General features: G+C 39.0%; 1 protein-coding gene across 4 annotated transcripts in view; it reads left to right on the top strand.

The window, feature by feature from the left end:
• Positions 1-18,445, top strand: part of LOC114664469 (myosin-10) — a 149,704-nt gene that overhangs the window by 4,452 nt on the left and 126,807 nt on the right. For 2 of the 4 annotated variants that reach the window (XM_028818576.2, XM_051936285.1), the window contains exon 1: positions 6,410-6,545. The exons of 1 other annotated variant lie outside the window; for it this stretch is intronic. The gene's annotated coding sequence lies outside the window, so the exon portion shown is untranslated. Of the gene's footprint in view, positions 1-6,409; positions 6,546-6,966; positions 7,261-18,445 lie in introns of those variants that run through there. One more of the 4 variants, XM_028818578.2, reaches the window with a different exon arrangement.

The raw sequence follows: 18,445 nt of genomic DNA, 5'->3' as shown, positions 1-18,445 counted from the left end.
GTGACTGAGCAAGACAGCGCAAGCTGTAGAGATGGGCAACATAAATGTAACGCTCAATTTATTTAATGTATATGGATGTAAATTTAAAAAACAGCATTTTATATGGCCTTTTCAAAATAATACTGAAAAATTTGTAAATATTTGGTTGTTATTTCTTCTGTATATACGCCCCTCTGACTGCTGTGCCCTAGGCCATGATCTAGGTTGGCCTTATGGGAAATCCGACCTTGTGAACATCCATTGAGCTGTTTTGGAGTAATGCATGGTTGTTGTGGTGTTAGCGTTTCCCTTATGACTCCCCAGTGAAATTCTTGAAACTCAACGAAATCTGTGATTTAAATTGCATGAACAATAATATAAATATAAGATTTTATGAAAATAGTCATAGCTGTTTTTGAGTGACGCACAATTTTTGTGTTGGTCACCCATCACACAATGCCCATCCCACCCATCATCATTTCCATGAAGTCACTGATACAGAATGTAGCCTTCACTGTAAGTAGGAGGAGGTTGGGAGCATCTGCCGATAGCGTGTTGCTGCACCCACCACTTGACGAACCACCTGGATTGGGACCCGAGTGCAGCGAGTGACACCTCAGTACCACACTGGAACAGTGTGAGTTTTTTTTTTTTTTTTACAGTGGCTGGAGTGCCAATCCTGCCACTACCCAAATTTTCCCTATAAGCTGGAGGACCTGTTTGCAGATTGACGTCATACCCAGGACGGAGCAATTGCAGGTGAAGGGCATTGCTCAAAGGCCCAGTGTCACTTCTGGCATCTGCTGGTGCAGATTCCTAGCCTCAGAGCCACCACTCTATCTGTAAGTAGGGCCAAACCTAAACAATTACATCCCTGTTTCTCAGTTCTATTTTTGAAATGTGATATAGCCTGGATCTTAATTTGGTTCACCTTTATTATAAATGCAAAATTTAATTAAGATTGACTTGGAATAATGCAGTGTTTGGGTTGACCCTCAGTAAAACCTGACTCCCCAGGGAACTTTTTGAAATGCCATTTAGGCTGTGTTTTAAGTTGGACAGACAGCAACCTACATGCAAAATTGTGTGAAAATTGGTTCACCCTTTTTAGTGTGATTGGTGAACCAACAAACAGATAAACAAATAGACAAGATGAAATCTGAGAGTTGAAATTAAATCTTTAGTAAGTTGAACAGATAAGTCTAAGGCAAAAAAGTCAAAAGACATAGACTGGTAGTATAGCTAGTCTATTATAATACCCACTCTAACACCGGTTGAAATCTAAGTAATCAACCAAGATCTTAAATTTTTTGCTTCATACATGGATTGTCCATTTGGTCTGCTATAACAACACACACCCTATCCCTTGCCTTGGTGGCGGCCTTTTCTTCCTCGGTCAGAGCCTCCCATTTTTGTTATTTCCACTCTGTGTTGCTCATCAAATTGACCACTCTTACAGTCAAAATATTTTGCTGGGAAAATGAGGCAGTGGTCTGTACTGCATTGGCCAGTTGCATTGGGACTTTGGCTTCCCAATATGCACAATAATTTATTTTTGGTTTCAGTCATCCATTACCCAACATGCAAAGTTATCAGTCATTATTAGCATTAAAGCTATAAATCTCGTTCATGTGGACCTAGCAGTGCAAGAAAGTTGCTACCACAATATCGTTGCCAGCATACAATGTCGGAAAAAACGAATAGGCCGAAAAGACCGATTTTTCTTATCTCTAAACCCTGGTTTGGTATTTTTATTAACATTTTTATTTTTTGTATATAACTTCTATGTATTTTGCATATTTTTAATTTTTTTTTTTTTATGCGAACCCTAGCAACCAGCGGCACGGACACACACACACACAGACACTTGTTCTTATATTAAGATGGTTTGTTGTTACATTCACAGAGTCCAGTAAAGTTCTTACTTGCACGTGCTAAACAAAATGCAACATGTTGTCACTCTCAAGCACCAAGAGAAGTAAGTATAACTGCCTTAACCTCGAGAGTTCTGTTTTCCTTGCATAAAAAAAAAATCTCAACACACATTTGTCATAAACTAGCACCAGCAAATAAGGGATATAATGAGGATACAGGAGGCAAAGAAAGTAAATTTACAGCAGTTGTTTGGAATACACCATTTTGCAACAGTGCCTGATATTAGTTCTTATCAAGGTATTCATGCCTCTTTATACTTTTCAGATTGAGAGAGAACAGAATCCACTGATCATTAATATAATATGTGGTAAACTTTGGACTTTTGGAAATAAACATGTCTTTTAGAGATCTTTTCTTGGAAAAATTTGTGTTGGTGTTGGAGAGGACAACGGGGGGCACTTACCTTCTTAGTCTGTGTGTGGATCCCAATTCCCATATGCAGTAACAATGATGCCATACAGTATAAATTAGTGCCATCTTTCAGGTGACATAATGAGGTCAAGACTCAATGTGGTCATAAAAGATCACTGGGCATCCTTTGTAAAGAGTTAGGCATATCTATCACGACGTCTTGCCCACCATGGCCTGGACATTCTGCTCCCCTAATAATTCCCTGTCCCTAACTGACTGACTGACTGTCTGTCTCTCACCCCTTCACCACCTAATAGCCAATGTGTGGTGAGGTACTGTCATAAAATGGCTCATCATCTAGGTGGGTGCTGCACATTGGTGGTAGTTGAAGTGGCTCCCCATTTTCTATGCAAAGTGCTTCAAGTATTGAGAAAAGTGCTATATAACTGTAAAGAATTATTATTAATTATTCAAAGTGAAACTACTTTGAAAATAATAAACATAAAAATGTTAAATACATTCTTCAAGTTAAATAGTCAGCCTTTTAAAAGCATACCCACTGCATTTTTAACACACAACGTGAGTTCAGTAGAATTAGAATATTTCACTGTGCATAACATGGATTGCTTTTTAAAACTTGCGTGTACCTGAATTTGGAGAAAATTACTTTGTTTTCCTTTTTTGCTACATTGCTGGCAAAGTAATCATTAAACACCAAAGATGATTTATGAAGCGTCAATACAGTGCCTAAATTATGAAAAATTCCTTTAATACAATAACTAGGTTTGCATTTAAAATCGCACAAGAGCACAATGAAAAATAAACATAATATAACATAATATCTGGGAGTACAGCTAGATGATAAATTAGACTGGACTGCCAATACTGATGCGCTGTGCAAGAAAGGACAGAGCCGACTATACTTCCTTAGAAGGCTGGCGTCCTTCAACATCTGCAATAAGATGCTGCAGATGTTCTATCAGACAGTTGTGGCGAGCGCCCTCTTCTACGCAGTGGTGTGCTGTGGAGGCAGCATTAAGAGGAAAGACGCCTCACGTCTGGACAAACTGGTGAGGAAGGCAGGCTCTATTGTTGGCATGGAGCTGGACAGTTTGACATCTGTGGCAGAGCGAAGGGCGCTCAGCAGGCTCCTATCAATTATGGAGAATCCACTGCATCCACTAAATAATGTCATCTCCAGACAGAAGAGCAGCTTCAGTGACAGACTGCTGTCACTGTCCTGCTCCACTGACAGATTGAGGAGATCGTTCCTCCCCCAAACTATGCGACTCTTTAATTCCACCAGGGGGGGTAAACGTTAATATTTAACATTATACATAGTTATTGTCTGTTTTTCACCTGCATTATTATCATTCTTTAATTTAATATTATTTATTGTATCAGTATGCTGCTGCTGGAGAATGTGAATTTCCCATTGGGATTAATAAAGTATCTATCTATCAAAAAAAATGAAACTCAGATGACACAATGATTGTAAAAATGGGAAGGAGTACTGCTTCATGCAGTAGAGCTAAAAATCAAGTCCTGGGTTGGCTGCTTCCTGTATTCTCTACACAGCTGATAGACACGATCTTAATGCTGTTCATTGATTAGAATAAGTCGGTCTGGGTGGGTGTATCTGTGTTAAGTGCGGCCTGCAATAAACTGGAATACCATCTTTTGCTGGCTCCTACATGGAACCTGACTTCTGGGAAAAACAACATGTCCTTATAATTCTGACTTGGTAAAAGCTGATGTTAAAAGTGACTGGATGGATGGGCAATAATAACTAAAAATTAACAAAAGGAATGATCTCAACTAAAGGCAAAAAAAGCGAGTATTGTTATCTATATAGGGGTTTGATAGGTCAACAGCAGATTTGCCAGAACAAGTGGCATGTATTGTCAAAGCAAATGTAACACTGTTAGGCTAATTGATTAACTGCCAGTGAAGAAGGGTGTCCATCTTATTAAAAAAAAAAAAAAATGTGACACTATTGTAATGTATAGAAATGAAGCAAGAGGAGAATTTGACCTAAATGAGAGATTATTATAATAACAGTATGATCAATGGGAAACTACCCTAATACAATTAACATCTTATAATACTAATTATAATCTTCCTATTCTTAACCTGATTACCTTAATCATTTTGTATTTCACTTAAAGCCTCTTACAAGGCTTATGAGACAAAGAAACATAACAATGTGGGATACAAGACATTTCAAATAAGCAGCAAAATAATTGATTAGTTAGGTCATACTCTTCTATACCAAGATAGATAGATAATGAAAGGCACTATACCAGATAGATTTTTGATATAAAAACTTCTTATTTGTACAGTACAAAATGCAAAAACATTCACATTTCAAGACCTTTGTCAATCCCATCATTGAAAACAAATAATACTTATGCAATATAATTAAAATTTCCATTTTCAAATAATCTATAATCCTGTATTCTCTTTTCAAAAACTCTTCCCCCAAATATTGGACGAAAATTCTTTTTTAGATACTTTCATGCCTTTTTTTAAAGGCAAATTTCCCATCAAAATCCCTATTTCCCATTCCCCATTATCCACAAGCCCTTCCGTCTCTCCTTAGCAGCTGCAAATCCCCACTTCTGCACATCACTTTACTTCCAAAGTTTTTCCAAACACTTTTGCAATTATATTTGATTAATGTTAACTTTTGAATCCAATTTCTGTTACTTTTTAAGTCTGTTCTCTTTAGCTGGGGAGGAGTGGTGGATCTGAGGCTAGGGATCTGGCTGACAATCAGAAAGTTGCCGATTTGCATCCCGTAAATGGCAGAAGCGAGTCTACTTAATTGAGCCCTTGAGCAGGCCCTTAATCTGCAATTGCTCCATTCTGGGTATGACGTTAACCTGCATCCAGACCTGCAAGCTGGTCCACCCCTCTTTAGCTGTGGTAGAGTTGCAGTATCCTAAAATATGACCTAAATACAGTGGAAATACAGCAGGATATTAGGATCTGACAAAATGTCATAGTGAAGATGCTAACCACAGTCTGTTAAGTGCACATTTCTGAGATTATACTTCTTACTATTTGCCACAACTGCTGATTTGCTAAAGGAATCTTGAGAAACCCATGTTCCAAGGTCGGGTCTCATACTTCAGATAAAAAGTTTTTTATTGGCACACTGTTGACTAATGGCTTCAGCTCAAGTATGCAACTTTTCAGAAGAGGCATTTTTAAAAAACAGCCACAATGCGTAGACCTGATCTGTGGTGCCAGTGAAGAGATATTCCAGTCAGAGAAAGAATTTAGAGCAGCTGGTTATCTGAGAAAAGGCATGTTGCACCACCTCTTTCCATGGGAAAACAGGGCCTCAAATGCCTCTAGACTCCAATGTGGATCACTTGTCATCTTCAAAAAGACTGCGGGTTTCTTTTTAAAGCTTCTTTGGAATTTAATGACCATCAAGTTTTAAGGGGACGTTAAGCGAACACTTAGTTTTTGGTTTGCTGTCCAAGGTTTCTCTGTCAACGAATGAATCTCTTTAAAGCGATACCGTGCAACAATGTGCCGCTCAGCACTGCATGGGGTAGTTTTGCTACAAAACGTGACTTTCTGCTCGTATCGGTGTCTCGGCCGATCGGTCATCTCACTACTCTATCGAAAAGTAATGAATATTCACAATTAATGCAGTTTATTATCGACATACCGCTAGAGGTCGCTGCAGCGCCACATTTTACTAAGCAGGGAATGATGTCATTGTGAGGGATAACGGGAGAAAATCTGATGAGTCGGACAATAAAAGAAACAGGCCGGCTTGGTAATAATCTTGCAGTTTGCACCTTTTGCACCGATGATGTGTACGGGTATTAATATTAAGCGGGTGAGTTTTTTTTAAGCACATGTTGGGCGCAAGATCAAACTCATACCAGCCAAGTGGCTATGAGTGATGGACAGGCCACTGACCACTGGGATAGTCAGCAAAACAAAAAAATCCGGCAGGTGGCACAGCAGATCCCGGCTACAGTTGGGAGAGTGGGACGGTCCACTCTAGCTTGGTTATCGAATGGGTGATCCGGAATTCCTGATTGGCATTACAGGTATCCAGTAATTGGTCAAGTAAGGCGGGACTTATTTGAGACTAGCGGCATGTTCGGTTGAAGAGGAGACGGAGGGATCGGGAGGGGGGATGTCTGCAAAAGCGAAGCTGAGAGTCTGAGTCTGGCTGTACGGGGCAGTGCGGAGGACTCGTGGCGCTACTTGGATTTAGCGATTTGTTTTGTATTTCTTTAAGCCTGCACGAGGTAAGCAAATCGCATTTGCGTTTTTTGTTGAAAGTGCAGAATGTTTAAATATATGTGCTTATGTAAACATGTTTTTTTTTTTTATCTCGCAGAGTGCGAAAAATAATTATGATCGCATTAATGTGGTGTCCTCTTAACTGGGAGCGACCTTCGTTTCTCTAATAAAATGTGCAAGTTGAATGAATGAACGTGTTACTTTTTCATAGGGGCTTTTGCTGCAACCATTTTCACCTTGGCACGTTGAAACATTGATGGGCTGTTTGGCATACTGTAATAATTAACGTCAACTTTGGAGTAGTCTGTGCGAGCTGATAGCAGTTCCATGAGGTACAAAAAAAGGGGGGGTAGGGGGGCAGAGTGTGTTAGCAGCTCCAGAGCAATACATGTAAATTTCTTTGAGCCGCATTCTTGAATGAAAGGAGTGAGGTCGCCAGGAGCAGCGGTGCGTACGCAGTCATTATTCGTCCTCGGATTCATTGGGAGAGGTTGGAACGTCTCATAATGTTTTCCCGTTATGTGACCAGGGCGGGAGGAGAGAGCGCGCGCGGAGCTGAGCGCCTGATTCTCGCTTCTCTGAGCGCGCGCCAGGCCACGCGCAGTTGGCCCCCACTGCAGGTGCGAGCCGCAAGCCAAATGGAGAAGCGTCTCGTTTGGCGTCCACTGTGGTATTGTCACGTATACTGTATGACAAACTGGACCCGGCAACGCATGGAAGGTGAGTAAAAATTAGTATTTAGGAGAAAAAAAAAACCGGACCAAAGGAGTGATGTACTTGGTTCAAAACGTGGCCTCGGCATTATTGGGTTTAAACTCGCTCGGCGGTTGAAAGAAGCTATCGCGCTTCATGATATGAAGTTGTTTATACAGTGCCCTGTAACGTTGTGCAACGCTAGAAACGGGGATCTTGGCGAAATGTCTGTAATTAGAAGTCCAACCATTCCTCGCACGTGCTCTGTGGTAAACGAGTCCTGTTGCACAGCTGTCCAAGAAAGGTTAAGGATGATGCCTTGTCGGCATTCCAAGGTCACGACAGGCGTGCTGGAGAATGACATTAGGCAGGTATGAATGGAAGGGTAGTACAGTGGGTGACCGGATCCTTTTGATTGCACAACCGGACTGCCTCTGACATGTAGTGGGGTGAATGGTTTAGGTCTCGCCCTTTGACATTTGCCTGGACGGAGCTATTGTTTGTATTGTCTCCGTGTGCAAATCTCTGCTTGTATTTATGAAGCGTCTCAGAATTACTTCTAGGATTGCACTGAAAGTTCGGCTAGGATAAAGAAAAAAAATCTGCCCTGCCTCGGAGTAGGACACTTGTGCCCTCCTACTCCTAGTAGGGTTTGTTTGTGAATGAATGACGTCACAATTTTAGGGCACCCCGAGTTACAGATTGGCGCTTATGGTGACGATTTGTAGTTTTCTGATATGCTAAGGCTTCACCAACAAGATCATGATCATCTACCTTAGTAAAAGGACAAGTGTCTGTGTGTGTGTGTATCTGTGTGTCCATCTGGTTGCTAGGACTTGCAAGGAAAATTTGAAAAATTAGGCAAAACATGTAGAAGGGTTAAAAAAAAAATAAAAAATGACTATAAAAATACACAATGAGTCATAAAATAAGAAAATTGGACCTACCAGCCTATTCTGTAGCAGCCTTCTTGCACCTGCTTGGACCATGTGAACAAGGTTTATAGCTGTAATGGTAATGACTTTACGTGCGCCACCACCATCTACCCAAAGCACCATGATGTTCCAACAATGATGGATGGATTAAAAGCCAGAAATCTGTATGACCATCAGCATCAAGTGACTCCGTGAAAAACCCGAACTACAAAGAGGACTATTTCATTTATGTTAGGTAGAATGCCCAAAGGGGACTGGGCGGTCTCGTGGCCTGGAACCCCTACAGATTTTATTTTTTTCTCCAGCCTTCTGGAGTTTTTTTTTGTTTTTTCTGTCCACCCTGGCCATCGGACCTTACTCCTTTCTATGTTAATTAATGTTGTCTTATTTTAATTTCTTATTTTGTCTTTTATTTTTCTTCTCTCCATTATGTAAAGCACTTTGAGCTACTTTTTGTATGAAAATGTGCTATAGAAATAAATGTTGTTGTTGTTGTTGACTGATAATTTCGTAAGGTAGGTAATGGATGAGTGAAAATAACGATAAATTAATACACCCATTGGGATACCTAAGCCTTGACACGACTACGCTAGAGTCGCTAAACCAGGCCAGTGCTGTAGCGACAATCGTTGCACTTTTCAAGCAAACCACTTTGAATGTAAGAATGGTCAGTTAGATGAGTGGGGGGTTTTGGCAGCAGTGTGGGGAAAGGATTGGATGTGAATTATAATACCAGAGCAAATGGACAACCCGTATATCAAATAAAAACATGAGGCGATGACATTGTGCTAAGCTGCACATAATTATTGGCTACTTCACAACAAGAATACAAGTAATACAGTAACGAACAAAGAGATTTAAAGTCAGACACACACGGATTGAGAGTTAAGAATAATAGCAGGCATGTTTCTTTTAACAGTGAATCATTTACAGCCGTACTTTCAGAAGAATCACCTTTCTGCTGTTGTGGCTAAGGGAAACACCTCGTAAAGTAATGGTTACCTTGAAACTAGCCACAGCGCTGGTTTTGAAGTGGTGTTCACTGTTCCTGATTGTCTTCCAGATTCATGTTCCATTGCTCTTTTCTTGATTTTTTTTCCCCCACCCCTGTCATCTGCAAGGCTTTATTTATGCCAATGCCCTAGGAGTTTACGCCTGTCTTCTTGAACCTTTTTCGGCTTGTAAAGAGTAGCGAATGTTCCAAGGATTCGTGAAATGCAGAGCTCAGTGTATCTGTGTGACATTTTGCTGTCAATCACCCATCCAGCCCCAGTTATCTTCAAGGTAAAATGCCTGCCACTAAAATACAGTTTGCATCCATGACCGCCACCTATGTGTTGATACTGTGATTTCACTTGCGATTCATATTTGCATGCTCATCCACTCCTGGGGCAATGATCTTTATGTGCATGCAGATTTGCGTGAATACAGCCTGCTTTAATATTACCTCACATGCAGTTGTGGGAAAATGTATACATCTCTGTAATATAATGTGTTATAAAGGTATTGAAAGTTTTGGTGTAAAATTTGAGAAATGATTAATTGTGTCATAATATTGCTATTACATTGCTAGACCTGTGGGCAAAAATGTAACGGTACCAACGCATTTCGAGTGATGGCGTGTGGCTTCTCTGTGTAGATGGATTGATCAGGTAACATATAAGATTTGTTATAAATATTATTCCATCTCCGTCAGTTCAAAATCTTTTTATGAGTTCATTATTGTCCAGCATTTCCAAAACTTTCAGCTTCTCTCAGGATGTGTGTGTAGACTTCTGGCTGCTTGTAACAAATCGGAACAGTTTACAAGCCCTGCTAAATCGTTGTGATGTTACGAGTAGTTTTTTAAATTAGAGAAATTGATAACATGTTTTTACTCCTGCTTCTAAGAATAGGATGCGTTTGCTTCACTCTGAGACTTTCGAGCAGGTTTTCCTTTTCTGAGATGCTTGACAAATTGGGGTATTGGTATTCGTTTGCCTCTAAAGAAAAGCAGTATTTAGTGCTAAAGATGACCCAATGACCATTCCAGCATACTGAGCCCGAAACTTGTCCAGATGGGACTAATGGTTTATGTATGCAGTAAATGGTGCCCTACATCCAAAAATCTACAGTCAGTGCTCCAGAATTGGCACACATTGATTTATGTAAAGTGACATATCGCTGTAGATTGAGCGTCCATGGCCATCCATCGCACCAAGAATGGAAGGATGGGGGAAGGCAGCTACTTTGGGACACTGCCTTCCCCCAAGACGCTAGATGGTGAATTCCCTGCAGCATAGTGGTGCCCCGGATTCCTGCAGGGCACCATGGGATCTGGAGTTCGGCTTCACAGCCCTGCTGGGTACCGTGGGTGCTGCCAGGAGATGCTGGAGGGGCACCTGAGAGTTTTTACTGTCTGCATAGCCCGGAAGTACAGTACTCCAATGTCACGGGGACAGAAGCCCCAAAGTACTTCTGGGCTGAAGAAAAAGCAAGTTCTCCATCTGACCCGGAAGTGCTGGCGAGTCACATGGATGGGAGGACAGAAGCACTTCCAGGTCAAGTACTATTTGAAGGACTGCTGTGAACCCAGCAAGTGAGCCGGAGGCAGGAGGTGTAGGACGGCGCTTGCTGGGAGGTGTGGAGGAGAGAATTGGAATCCTTATTGAGAATTGTGTTTGCTGAATTGGCTGGGGTGCATGAAGGCACTATTTAGAGAAGAATCGGAATTAATATACTTCTCTTTGTTTTTACCCTGTGTCCTGTGCATCTGTCTGTTGGGGTTAAAGGGGTAACAGTGACCCCTAGCGTTTACAGCAGTGAATATTTTTGGTAGAGACACTGTTGCACAATCTGTTGGTTCCTTGCCTTGATTCTGGCGAGTTTGAAAGTAATAGGCTGCTGGGACTCTTTCAGTCAGGTTTCAGAGCAGAGCACAGCTGTGAAACTGCTCTTCTTTACGTAACTGATGACTTGTTTATGGTAAACCAGTGTATTAATTCTGTTAGACCGTAGTGTCGTACTTCATATTGTGAAGCGTGATGACATTCTACTGTCCAGAATGAAGAACATACTGGGTATCTCTGGCACTTCCCTCCAGTGGTTTACGTCCTATCTGACTGATTGTGAAAAACTAAACAACTCTTGTCTACAGCAGGGCCATCTCTGCACTAATTACAAAAGGGGCTTCTCAAGGCTCTGGTCCTTCGCCCTCTGCTGTTCTCTATCTATATCAGGGGTGTCAAACTCTGGTCCTGGAGGGCCGCAATGGCTGCAGGTCTTTTAATTAGTGACCTGTTTTTGTTACTAATTAGCTTCTTTTGCCTTAGTTTTAATTAACTTGACTCAGACCCCGTAGTTCCTTCTATTTCCTGAATTAGCAGCCAAACAATAATGAGACACAAAATGAGCAAACAGGTGATCAGCTAACCACATTATCTGAACATAAAGAAAGATGAGGGTCTCAGTAAGGTTGATCTCTCAGGTCAATAATCAGAAACAGAAAATCAACAGTTTGGGAAATATCTGCTATAGCAGAAAGAGAGCAGCAGCAAGCCGAGGAATTAAGTAACAGGTTTAATTAACAGCAAGAATTGGCTTCTCATTAAGAAACTGGTTGGAGTGAAATTGGTTGGAGTTTGAAACCCCTGTTTAGCTGGTCATCTGTTGGCTCGTTTCACGTCACATTTCTGTTTGGCTGCCATTTAATGAAGAAAAGAATCAATTGAGAGGACTGAATCCTTAAAAACAGGGCTATTAAAATGAAGGGAAAAGGAGTTAATTAGCAGTGAAAAGTGGTCACTGATTAGGAAAAGGGCCTGGAGTTCGACACCTGTGATCTATATGCTTCACCTTGGCCATATTGTTCGTAGCTTTGGACATGGGTGTCATTTTTTTAATGCAGATTACACTCCTATCTATTTCAGTGTTACAAGTTAGTTTTATCAGAGTTTTCTTAGCTCACAACTTGCCTTGGTAAAATAAAATCTGAATGGAAAAGAACTCTTTAAAATTAAATTGCCACATAACCAAAGTCATGCTATTTGGCACTAAATCACAGCCTACGAAAATTATCTGTTTTTCAACCACTTTTGGTAATGATGTCATTGGATCTTCTTCTCCTGCTAAGAATGCTGGTGTCATTTTAGATTCCTTCTTTTCTTATTCTACCCACATAAATCACATTAAGAAGCTTCCTTACTTCCACCTCTGTAACATATCCCAGGTTTACCCATTCCTGTCGTTTTCTAATGCTGAGAAACTTGTCCAGGCTTTTATTACATCCTACATCAACTACTGGAAGTCCCTACTGGCTGGTGCTCCTTCTAGTCTTTTTATCACAGCTTTAAAACTTACTTGTTCAGGGACACATTTAACTTAGCCTAACATACTGACCCTTCTTTCGGTTTACTCTCTCTGTCCAGGTGCTCAGAATGATGTGTGTAGGTATCATTTCTTCTGGATTTTTATTTGTTGTGTTTTGTATATATTTTTTATTCTGGTGTATTGATTCTTGTTCTAAATTGATGCTTTGTGCTTCCTGTATTTATTTTAATTCAGCATTTTATTTTGTGCTCTGTAGTTCATTTTAAATTTCTATGAAGCACTTTGAGTATGCCAAAGGTGCTATATAAATAAAATGTATTATCCTGCAACCATCAATTCTGCATTGCCCAAATGTATTCTCCATAGAGCTCATATGTGTTGCCTTAAATTTAGCTGAGCACCTGGCTTCACAAACTCCAGTGCTCTTATGTTTGCATAATTGACAAATATGTCAGTTACTGTAAGTGTTTTTGCTGTACTAGTTGTAGTGCTAGTGGAAACATTCTGAGTTCACCATCATTTGACATTGTCCAGTTATTTCCTTTTTTATGGAGAGCCTAATACACTTGAAAGTAGGTTACGCAGATGGAAATGCAAGGCAAATTATTTACATACCTCGCCATTGTGATCTCTGGTGTATGTATGCATATGAATAAATTAACAGTAGACCAGGAGTCCATTACAGTCCTGGAGGTCTGCAGTGACTGCAGGTTTTCGCTTAAATGTGATCAAACTAAAACACTGGTTAAAGTTCTAATAAAGTAATATTTTTGGTGTTATTTTAGTGAACTTGTTTATTGTGATTCAGAAACCTTAATTGACTATTTTAGTTTTAAACAGCTTCATTTATAGTAGGTTGTAATTGTTGCTTGTTTTCTTATATAGCCTCAGTTAATAATGAGGTGCACATGACAAATGAACCACTAACTCTGCAGCTAATGTGCTTCCATTTAAACGTATTATCTTTGTTAATAAAATGTTTTGAAATAAAAGAGTGAGAGAAGGGAAGTACCATAAAACATGGGTAAATTGATCAGAAAATAAAATATCTACAATACCAAGTTTCATTACCTGTTAGGCCTGGCTTCAAACTGGTTGGAATGAAAACCTGCAGCCACTGTGAACCTCCAGGAACTTATCTGAGTAACGCTTGGGTAGGCTAAGTTGTTCTTTATCTGAGCAATCTGACATAACATTTAATGCTCCAGTTGTCTCATTAAAACAAAATAAAGTAATACTGCCTTACAAATATACTGTAGCTGTGAAACATGCCGTTGGATTATTCCAAGTATTTAATAACAAACACATACATTTTGCTACCACAGGTATTATGTGTCGTTCTGTGTTGGGTGTTTTATTGAGAAACACCGGGTCTCTGCTAGTTCAGTTCCTGTGTCTGACATGCTTGGTCAATCATCATTCCGCGCTCTTGACTTTGCCTAATTTTGCATAGTTGGTTGATAGGTTCACAGGGATGAACGAACTCCACTTAATTTGCTTTGCCTTGAGTTTGGTGAAAATGCACAAAGTTTTGGGAATTTTTGTGAGTCTGGCGAAATGCACTGAATTCCAATGGGGAAAGGGGAAATGAGCTGGTTTTGAGTGGATTGTAATGGTGCAATGGACTTTTAAATGTTCCCAAGGGTTAGAGAAGTGTCTGACAACTATGCTGGTCCAATTATTGTGGCCAGAAATGTGACTTGGGCTATGAGGCAACAGTGCTAACTACTGTTCCACTGTATCTCCTTGAGATAAAATTAAACTCTAGTCCAGAATACTTAAAATCCTGCTTCTTTCTTTGCTGCTTCCGATCTCCTTTCACTGTGACTAACACCCACAGAGACTGTAATGTAAGGGATCAGCATTATACAGGGTGAGTCAAAATTATGTTAACACTAATGGTACTGCTATGAATATACTTATTATATACAATTTTTTGGACAATTTATGTGCCACATATGGTGTTCAACATGATGATGAACAGGTTGAGACATCCCCATAAATCATCTTCCGCATATGAAGTATGTTTTGTGAATAAATTGTTTCCGCCATTCAAATTTTAACATAATTTTGACTTGGGGTAGCTGTCACTGTCACTACCTGATCAGTGCTACATAACAAGGAGCTTAATAGGCTTAATTAAGAAGTGAAGATGAAATGTAAAATGAATCTATGCAGGACAACAATTTTCATAATCTCATTATGGTTTGCTAATGAACCTCTCAAATGAAAATACTGTGATGTGTATTTGCATGCACAGTTAAGATCAGGCCATACTGTAAAGTGTTATGTATTTTTTTTTTTTTTTAATGCATCTGGCGTGCAAATCTCGCTGGAGTACCGATGAAGTAGTGACAGCATGCATGTTTGTATAAGCCATAAACTTCCCGTATGTGCAAAGTGTATCGTGCAGCGCCATAAAGTGTGAGGTAGAGTGCACATACCGTATGCATGTATTAATGTACTGTGCATTTGTGATGCAAATTAGGCAGGTAGCGCACATCGGGTAGTGACATCCCTATCCAACATTGACTTCTTACAGCTCTGTGATGTCACGTTAGCATCATGTGGCACGGGAGTGTTAAAAAAAAAAAAAATTGCCTAAGCCGGCTGAAAAATTTGGCAAACGAGGTCACCAGTGAACCCTGCAAATTCGCTGCGTAAAAACAATTTGGAAAATTTTAGTGATCAACCTTATTGGTTAACTATTTGCTAAATATTTGCCTGAGGTAATGGATAATGTGGAGTAGTGTCTGAATGCCTCAGACTTTAAACCCCTAGTTTCCTGGTTTAGTTCTTACCTGCACTTTATTTTGTGACCCAGAACAAGTCACTTAACCTGTCTATTCTTCAGCTATAAAATTTTCTGTTTCTGTTGTATGGTATTCTGACAGTGTAAGTTACCTCATTGTAAAATAATCGTAATATTATTGTTAGTGCTATTCAAACAGTCCTCTTCAGTGATGGTCTTTTGAAGACTGATGATTATTTTACCTCATGAATTGATGCTGGCACTTAACTAACTGTGACATTCTGTCCAGGTCTCAATGCACCACTTTACTCTAAATGTTTAATTTGTAAAGCTTCTTACTACTGCATACTATATGATTACCAGAACTATGGATCTCCTTTCCCGAGTTCACTTGAGGAAGTTCAAGAATTCTGCATTTTGTTTTCTTTATTGTGTTGAATTTTGCTATGTTGCCAATTGAAGCTGCCAACCTTTGGTGTCAACGAATGTTTATAGCATGAGCTGAGCCAAGAAAAATAAACTTGCATCTGGTAAATTTTAAAATAAAAGAAGCAGACACTGCTATTGAGTTCCCCAAAATCTGTTAGAAATAAGAGGTTGTTAACCTTGGTGAGTTACTAAAATAAAAAGGCATATAGAAAAAAAAGGTTTAAAATGGTGCAAAAATATAGTAATGGCCACAGAAATAGTAATTTAGCCTAAACAACCAATCTCAAGTTAGAATTTTATTGATTTTGTCTGTAAGATAGAATGTTTTTGATTTTTGCAAATCATGGATTCACTTATTGATTTTTTTTTTTTTTTTTTTTAAATATACTGGTCAATTATGTTGACTCCGCAGCAAAGAGAGAAAGACGGAAATCAATTTTGGATGTCAGTCATTTGCAGGTGTCTTGGGCACTATGCCAATGTACAGGAGTGTCTCTAAGTCTGTTACAGCCAGAACAGACTTAAATATCACTCTGATTATTACAGTGATCTGGCTTTCTTTTCCTGCTAGAGTAAGATTGTGCATTTTGAAAACATTTGACTATAATGGCAAAATATCTCCTAAAGTACAAAACTAGAAGCGCTTAATACCTAGTAGGCAAGGTGTAGTGTTCCGTGCATATTTACTACAAAATACTATGATGGCACCAACAGTATTTTTTCATAAGAATGGAAACAAAATCTTTGGTGCATAATATTGAAATTCAGAAAAATAAGTTACCAGTTTTTCAATGTCCAGCAGCCTTAATAAATTAGATTAGATTTAATGCTCTGAGGGCATTGCTATCAGTTTAATGATCTATCATTATTGACAAATGTGCTCCACACTTTGTTTTATAATTTACTACTTTTTAATACGTCTATGTTTGGAATCAAACTAAAACTGGACCTGTTCACTTTTAGGCTGACCTGAAGATTGAATACTGACATTCTACCTTTGTGACTGTGTGTAGACCAAAGAACAAGTACACATTTAGAAAAGGTTCAGAGTTCATTTAAAACTGTAACTCAATAGTTTCTGCCGTCATTTATTCTTTGAGGGTTGTGTTTGAATTAAGATGATGTCAATAACATACTTGAAGATGACGTACATAAATTCCCCAAAAAAAAAAAAAAAAAACCTGCAAGCCTCCCGTGAAAGAATCTTTTCATTTTTTTTCTTGCAGCACAGAATGCCTCCTTTTTTCTATTCTTTTTTTTTTTTTTTGTACCATTGGGGGAGGTGTAGGAAACTGTTGGTCTTTGCTTGTAGCAAAAGATCTGGTCTTCTATAGTTTTAAGGACATGGATGTGTATTGCAATGGGGCTAAACTTTGAGGTGTTTCAGTTTTAGATAGTCAAAATCTTGTACAATATTTTTTTTATTATTTTTGTCAGTCTGCTTGGTCGGTATATAAGTATGAATGGGTCGATTGATATAATTTGGTGTTTTTTCTTTAAACAAAAGCAGTTCCTGAGAACCTTTTTTGTTTATTGCAGTTTCCTTTTTTTAAAAGAATGAAATATGAAATGTCCACTTCTTAGAAAAAGTTTCATATAAAGGAAGTAAATCAAATAGCTGGCAAATTTCACTTGGTGCATTTGTGAGATTTGGTATCTTGACATTTTAGGTTGTAATGTATGCTGAAGTTTAGCTATCTATATGACTGTAACCATTTTTTTTTTTTTTTTTTGAAAAAATAAAACATAGTTGAAAGTTATCTTAATACATAATTCGCCTGCCTCCTCACTCACTCACTCACGTCCGTCCGAAGCCGAATGCGCAGTCGCCTTTTGCGCAGCTGCCCGAAAAAACCTTAAGAGACCAACATCCAACCCCAACATCGCGGTAGGCGGCGGATTTACGGCCGCAAAAATTCAAAGAGAAAGGCGACTTCAATTAAAGCCCTAGAGGCCTGAAAGACGATTTTGACTACAGCTCGAGGCCTAATTATGCATTCTGATTCAATTACGCATTCATTCAATATACCTATGTCAGGTTTGTGGTGCTTATACTTATTACTATTCCATATTGTACTGGAACATTCATCATTCAATATTATACTATAGGCCTGGAAAATTCATCAACTAACAGTACACACCTGTACAGCAATGAGTAAAGTGGACTACAGTCATTACAAAACAACTTGTTCTTTACTTATCATTTGTTCTTCATACACTGCTGACAGCTGACACAAACTCGTGCCTGTTTCATCTTACGTTGTCAAACGGGCTCTTTGTCTAGTTAGGAATAAAATTATGGACTATTTGTTTGAATCATTTTTTAAAAGTTTTTTTTTTTGTGTCTGAGCATTGGAAGAAATGATTAAATCACCAGTGCAAAGACCTGATGATACCCCAAACCTTGATCATATCACCATCCTTCATGCTGGGGTAAGTTATATTAGTGGTAAGACATGTTGGAGCTTTCGCTTAAGTGGTAGTTTTTGTTGTTGCCAACACGACAAATTTCAATAGTCATTAGTTTAGAGAAGATTTTTTTTTTCCAGAAACCTGTAGTATTATACATATTTTTTTTTTTCTTCTTCAGATCAAAGATTTCTTATACCTGGTCACTTAAGAATACCAGTTTTGATTGATTTTGTATCATGGATATCGACTACAAAAAGAGAGCACTGGAGATTACTGAAAGTAATCTTCAGATTCTTTTGGTTTTTTGTTTTTGCTCTTTTTGATAATTTTCAAGGGCAGATTCTTTAGTTCTCCATTTGTATCCTGATTGTTTTGC

Source organism: Erpetoichthys calabaricus, chromosome 14, assembly GCF_900747795.2.
Source record: "Erpetoichthys calabaricus chromosome 14, fErpCal1.3, whole genome shotgun sequence".
In the NCBI taxonomy this organism is placed as follows: domain Eukaryota; kingdom Metazoa; phylum Chordata; class Cladistia; order Polypteriformes; family Polypteridae; genus Erpetoichthys; species Erpetoichthys calabaricus.
The sequence above is the reverse complement of the archived record's forward strand: the minus strand, read 5'-3'. Positions and strand labels throughout refer to the sequence as shown.